Source organism: Hyalella azteca, unplaced genomic scaffold, assembly GCF_000764305.2.
Source record: "Hyalella azteca isolate HAZT.00-mixed unplaced genomic scaffold, Hazt_2.0.2 contig17119, whole genome shotgun sequence".
Taxonomy (NCBI): domain Eukaryota; kingdom Metazoa; phylum Arthropoda; class Malacostraca; order Amphipoda; family Hyalellidae; genus Hyalella; species Hyalella azteca.
Genome location: NW_025946916.1, coordinates 1 through 12,349, shown reverse-complemented (window position 1 = coordinate 12,349; position 12,349 = coordinate 1).

Below are 12,349 nucleotides of genomic sequence, written 5' to 3'. Positions count from 1 at the left end.
AAATGCATAGTTTTTGGATAAAGTCTTACTTATTTTTCTGAGTGATGGATTCTTGCTTCTACAGGAAGCCTTATTTTTCCGGAATAAAATAAGATGTATTGCATTAGCCAGACAGTAATGCATTAAAACGTTGCTGCTCTCAGTGAAAAGAAGGAAAGTCTGTTGCATTTACGTTCTTTCAGTCATTCTACGCTAGAATATTCCGCGTTTCAGCTTCACTTAGAGATGCGGAACATTCCGCGTTTCAGCTTCACTTAGAGATGCCGAACATTCCGCGTTTCAGCTTCACTTAGAGATGCCGAACATTCCGCGTTTCAGCTTCACTTAGAGATGCGGAATATTCCGTGTTTCGGCTTCACTTAGAGATGGACAGAGAAGCAGCGGCAAAGATTTCCAGTTTCGTTCCTACGATAACGTCGGGGGTCGCTGCTTTTACTTCCTGCCGGTTGTTTACCATACAAAACACAGCATTTCACATCTCTGCTACCATAGCAAGTTATGTGAAGTATTTCTCGCATATAATACACCGGCTAAAAATTGGGTCAGCTTTTTTTATCTAAAGGGAAATTTTTACTCTTACATCTACTTTACAGTAATAAATTGAGTACTTTTTATTTAATGGGAATTTTGTTGTCCTGCATCTACTGTAAAATAATAAGTTCAGATCACGTTATTCCAGCTCTGTACTGTACTACATACATCACATTAGAAGCGACGCCTTGCATTATTTCTCGCACATGATACACTGGCTGAAAATTGGGTCAGTTTTTTTATTTAAAGGAAAATTTGTTGTCCTGCATCTACTTTGCAGTAATAATTTCATGTCACGTTATTCCAGTTCTGTACTGTACAACATACATCACATTAGACGCGACGCCTTGCATTATTTCTCGCACATGATACACTGGCTGAAAATTGGGTCAGTTTTTTTTTATTTAAAGGGAATTTTTTTGTCCTGCATCTACTGTAAAATAATAAGTTCAGGTCACGTTATTTCAGCTCTGTACAACATACATCACATTAGAAGCGACGCCTTGCATTATTTCTCGCGTCTCAGACAGCGGCAGAATGTCGGTGCTGAGGACACATTTTCAGCTCCAATAAGACTCTGGGACACATACACACAAGAAAATAAATGTGTCATTCTATCAAAATAGTGACTCACTTCCTAACCGTAACACTTACAGAGAGCTTACGTAGCACTGATATGCCCTTTAATCAGGCCGAACATGGTCAGAATGACTTATAAATGGGCAACAGTACGTGTATATGTGGGCAATGTCTTACTTATTTATTTGAGTGCACATGCCTCATGGGCAGCATGGCACCAGCATGGCTCAGCATGGGGCCCTTGACGGGCCTTTACGAGCTATTGCGACAGCAGTAGCGAGGACTGCTGCAAAACTTGCAGTTACTGCCATGCTACAGCTTGCTACATGGAGGGCAGTTACTGCCAGGCTGAAGCTTGCTACATGGAGGGCAGTTACTGACAGGCTGAAGCTTGCTACATGGAAAGTAGTTACTGCCAGGCTGCAGCTAGCTACATGGAGGGCAGTTACTGCCTGGCTGAAGCTTGCTTCATGGAATGCAGTTACTGCCAGGCTGAAGCTTGCTACATATAGGGCAGTTACTGCCAGGCTGTAGCTTGCTACATGGAGGGCAGTTACAGCCAGGCTGAAGCTTGCTACATGTAGGGCAGTTCCTGTCAGGCTGAAGCTTGCTACATGTGTAGGGCAGTTACTGCCAGGCTGAAGCTTGCTACATGGAGGGCAGTTACTGCCAGGCTGAAGCTTTCCACATGTAGGGCAGTTACTGCCAGGCTGGAGCTTGCTACATGGAGGGCAGTTACTGCCAGGCTGGAGCTTGCTACATGGAAGGAAGTTAATATCTTGATGGGTAGTTAAAATGAGAGCGGTTCTTAGAACATTTGTGGACAGGAACAACAAGAATGTCTAGTAATTAATCGGAAGCTGAAATCTGGGATCTGGTAGCTGTAATTATTGTTAAGGCCTGTTGCACATGGAAGGTGTCCCTTAGTTCCGTAGCAATCCGCGGCATTCCGTAGCAATTCGTAGCATTCCGTAGCAATCCTTAGTTCCGTATTTGACAAAATTTTTTTCCGTGTTGTACAATGGTATTTTAAAATCAGTTTCAATTAATGAGAAATAAAAGATTGTGATTACACACGCAGACTTACAACGACTTTAATTCTTTGAGCTATCCATAGAAATGACGATTGGAATCTTTTTACGCTGAATTTCTAACATTTACTAGTCGGGGGTGTGAAATGATTGCTCCGCAATAAATTGGAAAGATCTTTAACAAAGGATCATAAAAGATACTATCCAGGATAATAAAAATCCATTACCTAGGATCATGATAGATCTCACAAGGAGCGAGTGATCGGAAAATAAATATAAAAAACAACAGTATATTTATTATAATTGGTAGATCGAATTCTCATAGATGCCATGATTGACATGTTTGAATCATGCCGTTATTGAAACATGCAGGCATGCTGCCTGTCTATAACTCAACATAGACAAGCCTTTTTGTTTTCATATATAATACGATAACCATTATTTTTAATAAACAGTGATAGTTTCGCTTCCTTCGCAAGTGTTAAGAAACTTCATGTGCACCAAATATTTCTACATGAGGATATTCATGAGGCCATTCATGAATTCTTTATATACATAATTCTATATATTCATGATAACCAAATATTTCTACATGAATATATTCATGATGGCCCCCGGCAAGGTAAGGCAAGACAGTGAACATGACCACCAAGTCAGTCCCCAGCAAGGCAAGGCAGTGAACATGACCAGCAAGCCAGCCCCCCGGCAAGGCAAGGCAAGGCAGTGAACATGACCTGCAAGCCAACCCCCGGCAAGGTAAGGCAAGGCAAGGCAAGGTAAGGTAAGGCAGTGAACATGACCAGCAAGCCAGCCCCCTTGGTAATGCGAGGTAAGTTTTATTTGATCTCAGGTAAGTGATTCCTCGCAGACATCGAGCGCGGTCTCCCCCTAAGGGCAACCCAAAGGCCCTTCGTAAACATGGCTTCGTTTCCCTAGGTTATCGGTGCACAAGAAAATGTGTACAGATTGCAAGAGACGTCCTGGATTTCTTTTGCTTTTGCCGGCCAACAACAGAAAATCGTTGGACGTAAGTCTCGGTTATACAAACGTCGCTTCGGGTAACGTCTCGATAAGATTCCACGTAGCTGTGACGTAGTAAACTTCATGTGACGTAATATATATTTGATATATATAAAACGTAATATTTATTTCTTATCACGAGGAAATTACGCAAAACGTCGAAAAAATATTATTAGAATTAAAAAATTGTGAATTCTAAGCATTTTGTTTTTTATTAAGTGGGATGAATTATTGCAAATATTTTTTAAAAATGGCGCAAATTTTCTTCTTATTTAAATGAATTAAGTCAAAATAATATTTATTTCGAGAATAAGACAAATTTTATAAGACGACTTCTCAGGTGAAACGAGAATAGTACTAAACAACACACGAGGTTCGCTGCAAAGATAATCCAGGTGCAGGCCCAAGAATGCCTTCCTCTTAAATAATTCATAAGAACCTAACCAGACCCATGATGTGTACGTGACATATGTTGAATTCCTTACCGCTGAGAAACACATCACGTCCATAAGATACATCATCCTTATGTACACCCCAAATACATCACGGCAAAATAATGCATAAGGGCTGTCATGTTAAGAGATGCAGCACACACATAACGTCTCCTGAATATTTTTCCGCGGAACAATACACTGCGAGTGGCCCAAGATGCACAACCAATGACCCAGAGAGCGGCAGCGTTCTAAGATAGAACTGCGACGCGAGCTGCCGTACGTGGATCACATACCATGGCAACGTAAATGCAAACACTTGCAGCACAATATCCTGGGACACATTCTATGCCTGCCTCGGCGACAACTGATGTACAGATTCCTTTTGTTGGACCGCAACATCTCTCTAAGATGCTCGGTGTCTGGTGCAAGAATGGACCACATATTTGGTATACAAAATGGATACTTTCTCGGTGTTCTATGTCCACTTCTTTCCTTCCTCTCTAGAATAGTGGGTGCAATGCATGCCACACTTGTACATGATGCAGTACACACACCTGCTCGGTTTTGTATGAAACAAACCTCTTACAAAACGAGCTTATTAGACACACTCAATAACAAGAGCAAGAAGAATCGCATGTTTAAGATAAACTTCAAGGATATGTTTCGTTTAAAGCTACAAAGAGAAGGGATCTCATTATTTTAAAAATATGCATTTTTCCTCGGCGCGTTGCTGCGAGAAATCTTGTTTATTTTATTACCAGAGCCTCTCGCTCCGGAGGTGATGACGAGAAATGAACTCAGTCTTCAGATGTCGCTTGAAATTCCGACTCAAATGTAGTATTCGTGCTCATATACGCAGCGTAGACTCATCTACTGCTTAGACATTGAATTTCTCGAATATTATATGTTTTTTTGCTTGCACGGTTTACATATTTTTTTTATTTTTTGGTCGTCGCCTAGTTCTTTTTCTGTGCGTGTCTTGGTTGTTTTATTTCGTCGGTTGTGGGTTTGGGGTTGATGTATTGTCATTCTTATTTAGGTTGCTTGGTCTTTGGACTTTCTTTCTCATTATAGCTCTTAATTCTTGTTACTTTTTAGCCTGTCGCCTGTGTGTGTTTTTGTTATTTTTTTTCTGGTTTTTTTATTTCATTTCTTGCGGTGGTTATTGGTGGAAGTTGTTTGCTTTGTTTGGTGCTGGTGGTGATGGTTTTTTTATTAAAAATAATGCTCTACAGCCAGCGATCTTATGCGTGATTGATGAACACGGTTCATCCCTGCCTCTTGCCTAAATTAAAAGTATATGAAATGAACGCATGGTTACCTAGACAAACGATAAATTTAACCCTTGCAGTAAAACGCCGTTCATCTTTGCCCTGAACCTAAATTCTGAATTAAAAATAGAGCTGACGGAAGGTAAGCTTGACTCAGCCAACCCGTGAACACATTTCATCGCGCCCACTTCGCACAAATATCACAGAGGGTGAAGGGCAATAAACGTTTCAGGGTGAGACGCACAATTCGGAGCTGCGAATAAGACACGGCTTTGAAGCTCAACAATTAAACCGGCAAGGATCAGCCGAGAGCGCCTGGAGGCCGGCGCTTTAACTGCACGACACGCCATGTCTTGCCCAGACAATGGAAGTGAATGAAGCATTTAAGGTCGGGGAAAAAGTCTCCAGGGGACGTCTTTTAAGGTCACCTGGCTGTCTTAAGACATGCTACCTACGGCCCTCTAGTAGAAATCTTGACAATATCAAAGAAATTGCATTAAAATGATAACACGCCATGTCTTGCGCAGACAATGGAAGTGAATGAAGCATTTAAGGTCGGGGAAAAAAGTCTTCAGGGGACGTCTGCTAAGATGAGACATGCCACCTAAGGCGTTCTAGTCGTGATCTTGACATTATCAAAAAAATTACGTTAAAATTATAGATATTTCCAATATTATTTGAAGTAATTATTTCATCGCTATCAATTATGCGAATACATGAATTCTTTTTTGCGAGGCTGCTGAGCTCTTTGAAAGCCACAGTAAGAACCTTCTTGGTTGCATGTAGTGAAAATTCTGCAATAGTTTGGGTGCAAAGAGGATTACCTTCAATATCCAGCAATAAATGAGTCATCTCAATCTCAATCAATTCCCAATCTACAGCTTGATTCACAAAAACATCCTATTTAGTATTTTGCGCCCTGCAGCCAGATATTGTAGGAAAAACGAAAAGCATTTCAAACAAAATGCAAGGTCATGAAGTTTTGTTTCCTGTCTAGTCAATTGCCGCTTTGCATTGGACAAGTGAGCAGCGTGCGTTTGCTGTCGAAGCGTATACTTTTCTACTGGCTGTTCCATTATCGCTACTCAACGAGCATTCCGTACTCGGTTCCGTATTCGTCCTTAGGTCAAGTTACTGATCGGAAATAGATTGTAACGTGGGTAAACCCATTTAGGGCAAGTGGGAGTATGAATGCAAGAGGGTCTGGAGGTCAGCAGACTACCACAACACCCGAAAACGAAGAGAGAGTTAGAGAGGCGTTTATGCGTTCTCCACACCGTTTTTTCAGCACGTAAACACGCTGCTATTCTGGGGATTTCAAATAGCAGTGTTGCACAAATGTTAGATAAAAACTGCAATTTCATCCATACAAATTGTTTGTGGCACAAGAACTCAGCGAAAACGATTTCATTGCTCGCCGAAATGCACGTGAAGCGATTTTTTTTGCAATATTTTTGCAGAGCGCAATATTTTTACAATATTTTGCAGAGCGCCTCATCTCCTTGAGAGGTGACCTTCTTCGGCCGGCCTGATCCCCTGATTTGGCTTCGTGTGTTATCTTAAATCAATTGTTTGCATTGACTGCCCAAGGACCCTACCTCATTTGAAGAACAGCATACGCCAAGCCATCGCCAACATACCCGTCAATATGTTTCGGCGAGTGGAACGGAACTTACAAAATCGACTAACTGAATGTATTGACATTGGGGTCCGTCATTTGTCCGATGTCATCTTTAAAACTATATGATAAAAAACTCAGGTAATGTCTTTTTCGATAAAATTTATATTGTAATGACTTCATTACTAGATATTTTTTATTGATCTTTTGAATCAAGAAGTTTCCGTGGATCACCATGTAGAGGATAGAGGTCTTTATACAATAGCTCTAATTTTAGAGATAGAATTTATCCGATTTACAATTAGGGAAAAATTTCTCGACTTCTTGATTTATTTTTAATCGAGCTTCGTTATTGTGTTGACAAACATCCGCCATCAGAGATACTTAACCATTGTAGGTTTCAATTCATGACGTAAAAACTGAATTGCCTGATGAAATCTATACTCCTGAAATTTCCAGATATATTATTTTCGCCGAAATAGTCATTTCAGAAAGATTTCCAATTAAATTTCCGGTCATATAAAAACCGTATGACTCGAAATTATGGAGTGAAAGCAGGTCTTTATTCAAGCTCAGCAAAACTTGGACTATAGTGCAGAAAAAAGAAGTATGCCTGATAAATGAACCTCTGAGTATCCAGTTCTAAAAAAATGCTATGTCCAGGCCTAGAAAATAAATTGCAGCTTTGTTCCCCTGTGCAATGTTGGGTAAGTATAACTAAAACCCGGAACGAGAGTGGCAGGTTGAGCTTATAAACCCTATTGGTAATTTTGGCCTTATCAGTGTAGGCTTATCGTCGTCCAAATCTCGGCCACTGAAAAACAGCCTTTATTTTTTCACTGTCAAAGCTCAGGCTGCCATGAGTCTTGCACAGATTTTCGTTGCCGCAGCTTTACGAGCGTTGCTGTAGCAGCGATAAAAAGAAAGTGATGCTTACCAACTGCAGGGTATTTTAGCCCATATACAGTACCCTTTAATTAACAGTTACAAATTACTTGAACGTTAAACCGTTAACGACTAGCAAGAGAGAGAAAAATCTAAGATTTTTTTAAACCTGGAGAGCAGCAATCACCCGAATAGCTGTCTCGGTACTCAGATTGGCTTGATGAATTTAGCTTACGTAAAAAAATTATTTGTAATTTCTGACCAGTATAAATAATAATAAATAACATGCATTGCTTCAGTCATCTTTAAATGACATTCAGACGTAAAGATTGATCAGAAGCAGAAATATATTTAAAGCAAATTCAAAACAGAAGTTTTTTCTAGATTAAAACACATGTTTTCGGTGAAAATTTTTCGAATTAAATTTAGGAGTTAGTAACTTGATTCTTAAATGTTGCTTGCAAAATTTCCTTAAAAATGAATAATGCATGTTGATTTTTCAAAAGGGTTTTTAATGGCAACAAAGTCTGATAATTCGGGAAAAAAAAAATCGAGCGTGGGTTGATCGATTCAAAAGCACGGACTTGAACAACATAGACTATTTAAATGTTGATCAAGTTCTGATTGCAAGATTTTTCAGAGTAAATAGAATAGTAATTATAGAAAAGTAGACTAATGGCAACAAAGTATGATAGTTCGGGTAAAAAATCGAGCGTGGATGATTGATTCAAGATTCAAAAACACGGACTTGAACAACATAGACGATTTCAATGTTGATCAAGTTCAGATTATACGATTTTTCAGAGTAAGTAGAATAGTAATTATAGAAAGGTAGACTGTATAGGGGAGAACATAGGTTGATTTTAAGAGTAGAAGTGGAGGATTGTAGAATAAGTCTCATAAAATTAATTAATAATAATAATAATAATAATAATAATAATAATAATAATAATAATAATAATAATAATTACCTCCAACGACGAACCAAATCCGCTTTCAAGAAAGCAAATTTTTAATATTGATTAGGAATATGAAATAAAGAATTTCAATTCTTATGAATTTTAAGTGCATTGGAGCATGGCCTTTATCCAAAAGTAAAATTGTTAATTTTTCTATGGCAACTTTTCCATCGATAAAATAATTTTTTATTGGGCTTTTCAAGGGTATAAACGCATTTTATTGTAGTTTGGTGTACTATCAAATTATATTTTAAAGGACCCTTAAATTGCGTCAGAAATTATTATCATTTTGCGATTTATTTCCTTAGGTTTTACATTATTTTGCAAAGTTTGTCGCTTCAACGGCAGAAATTAGTTTGCAATTCAAAGCAAGTGCAATAGAAATGTTGATGTTAATGCAGAAGGTTTCAAATTAAATATTGAAAAGAAGGCTTAATAATTTAGAATTGATCTTACATGATTGAAAAAACATGAGAATCACTTGAACGTAATTTGTTTACTCATAAGTACTGCCGCCGATGTACAGGGTGAACCAGAATTAACTGACCCTTTTAATTTGTTAATAAATAAAAAACTAAGAACGTTATGAAGTTGAAACTTGTTTTATTTAAAAGAAGAACATTTTTATGGTAATATTGTATCCTAGTTAAAATATTGTATCCTATTTCAATATTTTATTATTGTATTAGTTAAAATCTTTATTATGTATTAATAATATGTATTAGTTAAAATATTGTATGTAATATTGTATCCTAAAAACTAAGATACAATATTACCATAAAAATGTTCTTCTTTTAAATAAAACAAGTTTCAACTTCATAACGTTCTTAGTTTTTTATTTATTAACAAATTAAAAGGGTCAGTTAATTCTGGTTCGCCCTGCATTAGCATTAGTCCACTCGTACACACGGTCCCTATATATGAGAGTAGAAATTGTTAACACGTAGATATGCTGGCCAAGGTTTTATTTTGTTAACTTTATGTTTTTTAATTTTGTCATCTTCTTGCTGACCGAGTGCTACCTCACTGCTTATGATAGTTGAAAACGGCATTCTTATTAAATTTATCCATACGTATAATAAATAATGGCCATAACAATGTCGAGAATCTTTTATTTTTATTTAGAGTGAAGGCAATGTTGAGGTAATTGACTATTCACCGTTTGGTATCGTCGAGCATTTTTAGCGAATTTTCTCATTTATGGAAAAAAGGCGCTATTGTGCTCGTCATGTCCGTCTGTCCGTCTGTCTGTCCGTGACTTCACGTTTTTGTCGACGAGAAAATGCGCTCTCTATGTCACTTACTGCAGTGAGTTTTGAGTTATGTTTCTTTATGGAATATATAGTGCGTTAAATATAGCATTAAATATATAGCACTAAATATAGTGACCAAAAAAACTGAGTCAATTAACTGTAAACTTTCGATTAGGTATCCCAAAAGAGGCAACCATATATGAGAAAGTAGATCTTTTCCTTTTAACACCAAAATTTCTACCAAATTTAAGCATTAATGGCTGAAATCTAACAATGAATTCATCGGAGAACAATTAAGTTAGTCGTCAGATCGAAATTCGAACGAATTGAAACAGCTGCATTTAATTAATTATTATTATTTTTATTATATTAAATTATATTATAATAAATAATATTTATTATTATAGCTGCATTTATCTACTCATCTCGGTTTCCGAGTGAGATATTAAAATTTTGGCCTCCGCTTCTATGTTTTTCTAAACGAAAACATCGTCCTGATAAAGCTTATAGTTATTATCCGCTCCAAGTTGTGAGTGAATAGATTTCAGTTGATAATTCTGCTTGGTAAAATGTAGTAAGACAAATTAGTTTTATTAACTGGAAACTCAAACTGCTGATGGAGCTGGTCTATGAAAAGTTTCCGATAAAAATTCAGTGAATTTTGTGGGAACTCGATCCAACGCTACAAAAATACTGTTAAATCTTCCATTTAAGCAAACAAGTAGAGGAATACAATGGCAGTAAATTATGCATTTTCAATGTTGATTAAAAATGCTTGGTTCTGTTTCATTAACATCTGATGCATTATCACAAAATAATTTCAATTCTTAATTGAAACTGCTCAAAAACTCACTATGTCTGCTCCTCTATATACGAGTTTGCGTTTATTATCTGCAAGACTTGTCTATATAAACCTGTAATTGTTCATAAGTTTACTATAGATAGAACAATTTACGCCAATTACCGAGGCCAAACTATGCATCAGTTTTCAATTCTAAATGTTTTAGACGCCAACTGGTGTTCCAGTGCAGGAAAGGCATTGCATTTTCCATTGCACGGCCATCTCCAAGCAATTGCCAAGACCAGAATATAAACCGGTGACCAATTCCACGATCAATTGGGCAGAAAAAGGCGTCATTTTCTCGACTGCAAAACAATGCGCTCGCAAAGACGAGCCCAGCGTCTCTTTTGGGAGATCTCGAGAGATCTTTGGGGAAATTTAGAACAAATTTGGGAGCTAGAGACCCAGACTGCAGCTAGGTTTTCTAGAAAACTTTCTAACAAGGGGAAGATTCGTTTATATTTTTAATCCGAAAATCTCGAGTTAGTAAAGTGTTATTAAAGGCTTTGAGATTCTTTGAATATTTTTTGTTTCATCGAAAAAATGACGTTATATGTTGAAGAGTGTCAGACTTTTCGTGAAGGACCGGTTTTCAATTTGATCCAATGATATATCTTCATTGACATAATGTAATCTTTCCAAGCTTTATGCAGAGGAAGACTTAGATTATTTTGACTACAAAAATAGTTTTTTCACAAAAGACTATTTGGCAACTATCGAGAAGTCAAGGCTGTGTGGTGCCAACTTGGACAGACAAAGTTTATCCAATAGACAATTGAAAATATAAACTCCAATACTCTTCAGTCCCAGTCCTGCATCACGATAATTTCAAAAATTCACACTCTATCTTCAATAGAAATATCAACATAAAAGTACTGGAATATTTACCGATACACATTCGTATCATCTCCATTTAAACACTAATATGAGACAGAGATGTAAAAATTCTTCCCCTATTTGAACAGATAAACAATCCGTAAAACTCCACGGATTCCCTCTCAATGCCAGTCAAGCTCCCGACGGCCGCAAAATGAAGCTCGATTGCAATTGACAAGCAATAATTTCGCAGCAGATTGCCAATAATTTGAACCGGGATAACCTCGTCCTGCGTAAACTGGACTTAATCTGATTCTCGTAAGGGCTTTATAAGCTACTTAATGAAGTGCAAGCCGGTTCAAATAATCGAAAAACAAAAAAAAAAAAGCATAGTAAAAGAAAAAGATAAAAGATATTTTCGAAAAAGCGATAAAACATAGTAAAGGAAAAAGATATTTGGCATAAGCTCTATATTAATGCCTTTGATCCCATCGAGAGCTATTCTCGGACGATGGGATTGAAGAAGGTTAAAAGCTGTTTGCAGCTCAAAAGAAAATAGAATTTATTTCAAATGGAAAAATTAATGAATAAAATTTTCTAATTGGAACTGGAGAGCCCTTATAGAAAGCTATGAGACGTATGTAGGTCGAGCAATATGTCGGGCTTATTGATAGTATTATTTTTTTACCGTGCCCACTTGTGAACGCAATTCATCATGGACTTATTTTAACGATTTTTTCCAAACTGGACTGAAGAGTTTTGTTAACATGCCAGGAACTTCATATGTGCGTTGTGCCGAGTATTTTACAGACATAATAAATAAGTTCAAAAGTGCCACCATATTAATTACGAGTGTGTATATAGCTTATCAAGCTAGGCAGGCGTACCGGTTTCCGGAACATATCTTAACAGATTTTCTTCCACCTGTATAATTTATTTTTCATTATGTAGAAACCAGTAAGAAATTCGTACTAAACCATCAAAAAAAATGTAAAAACTAAAACCATATCATAAATCTTGCCAGCAGTGTAAACAGCGTGGTATTATATTCAATCTTAATTTGAAACTTCACTTTTATACGTTGAGGATTAATTAAAGGCAGATTTTTGTT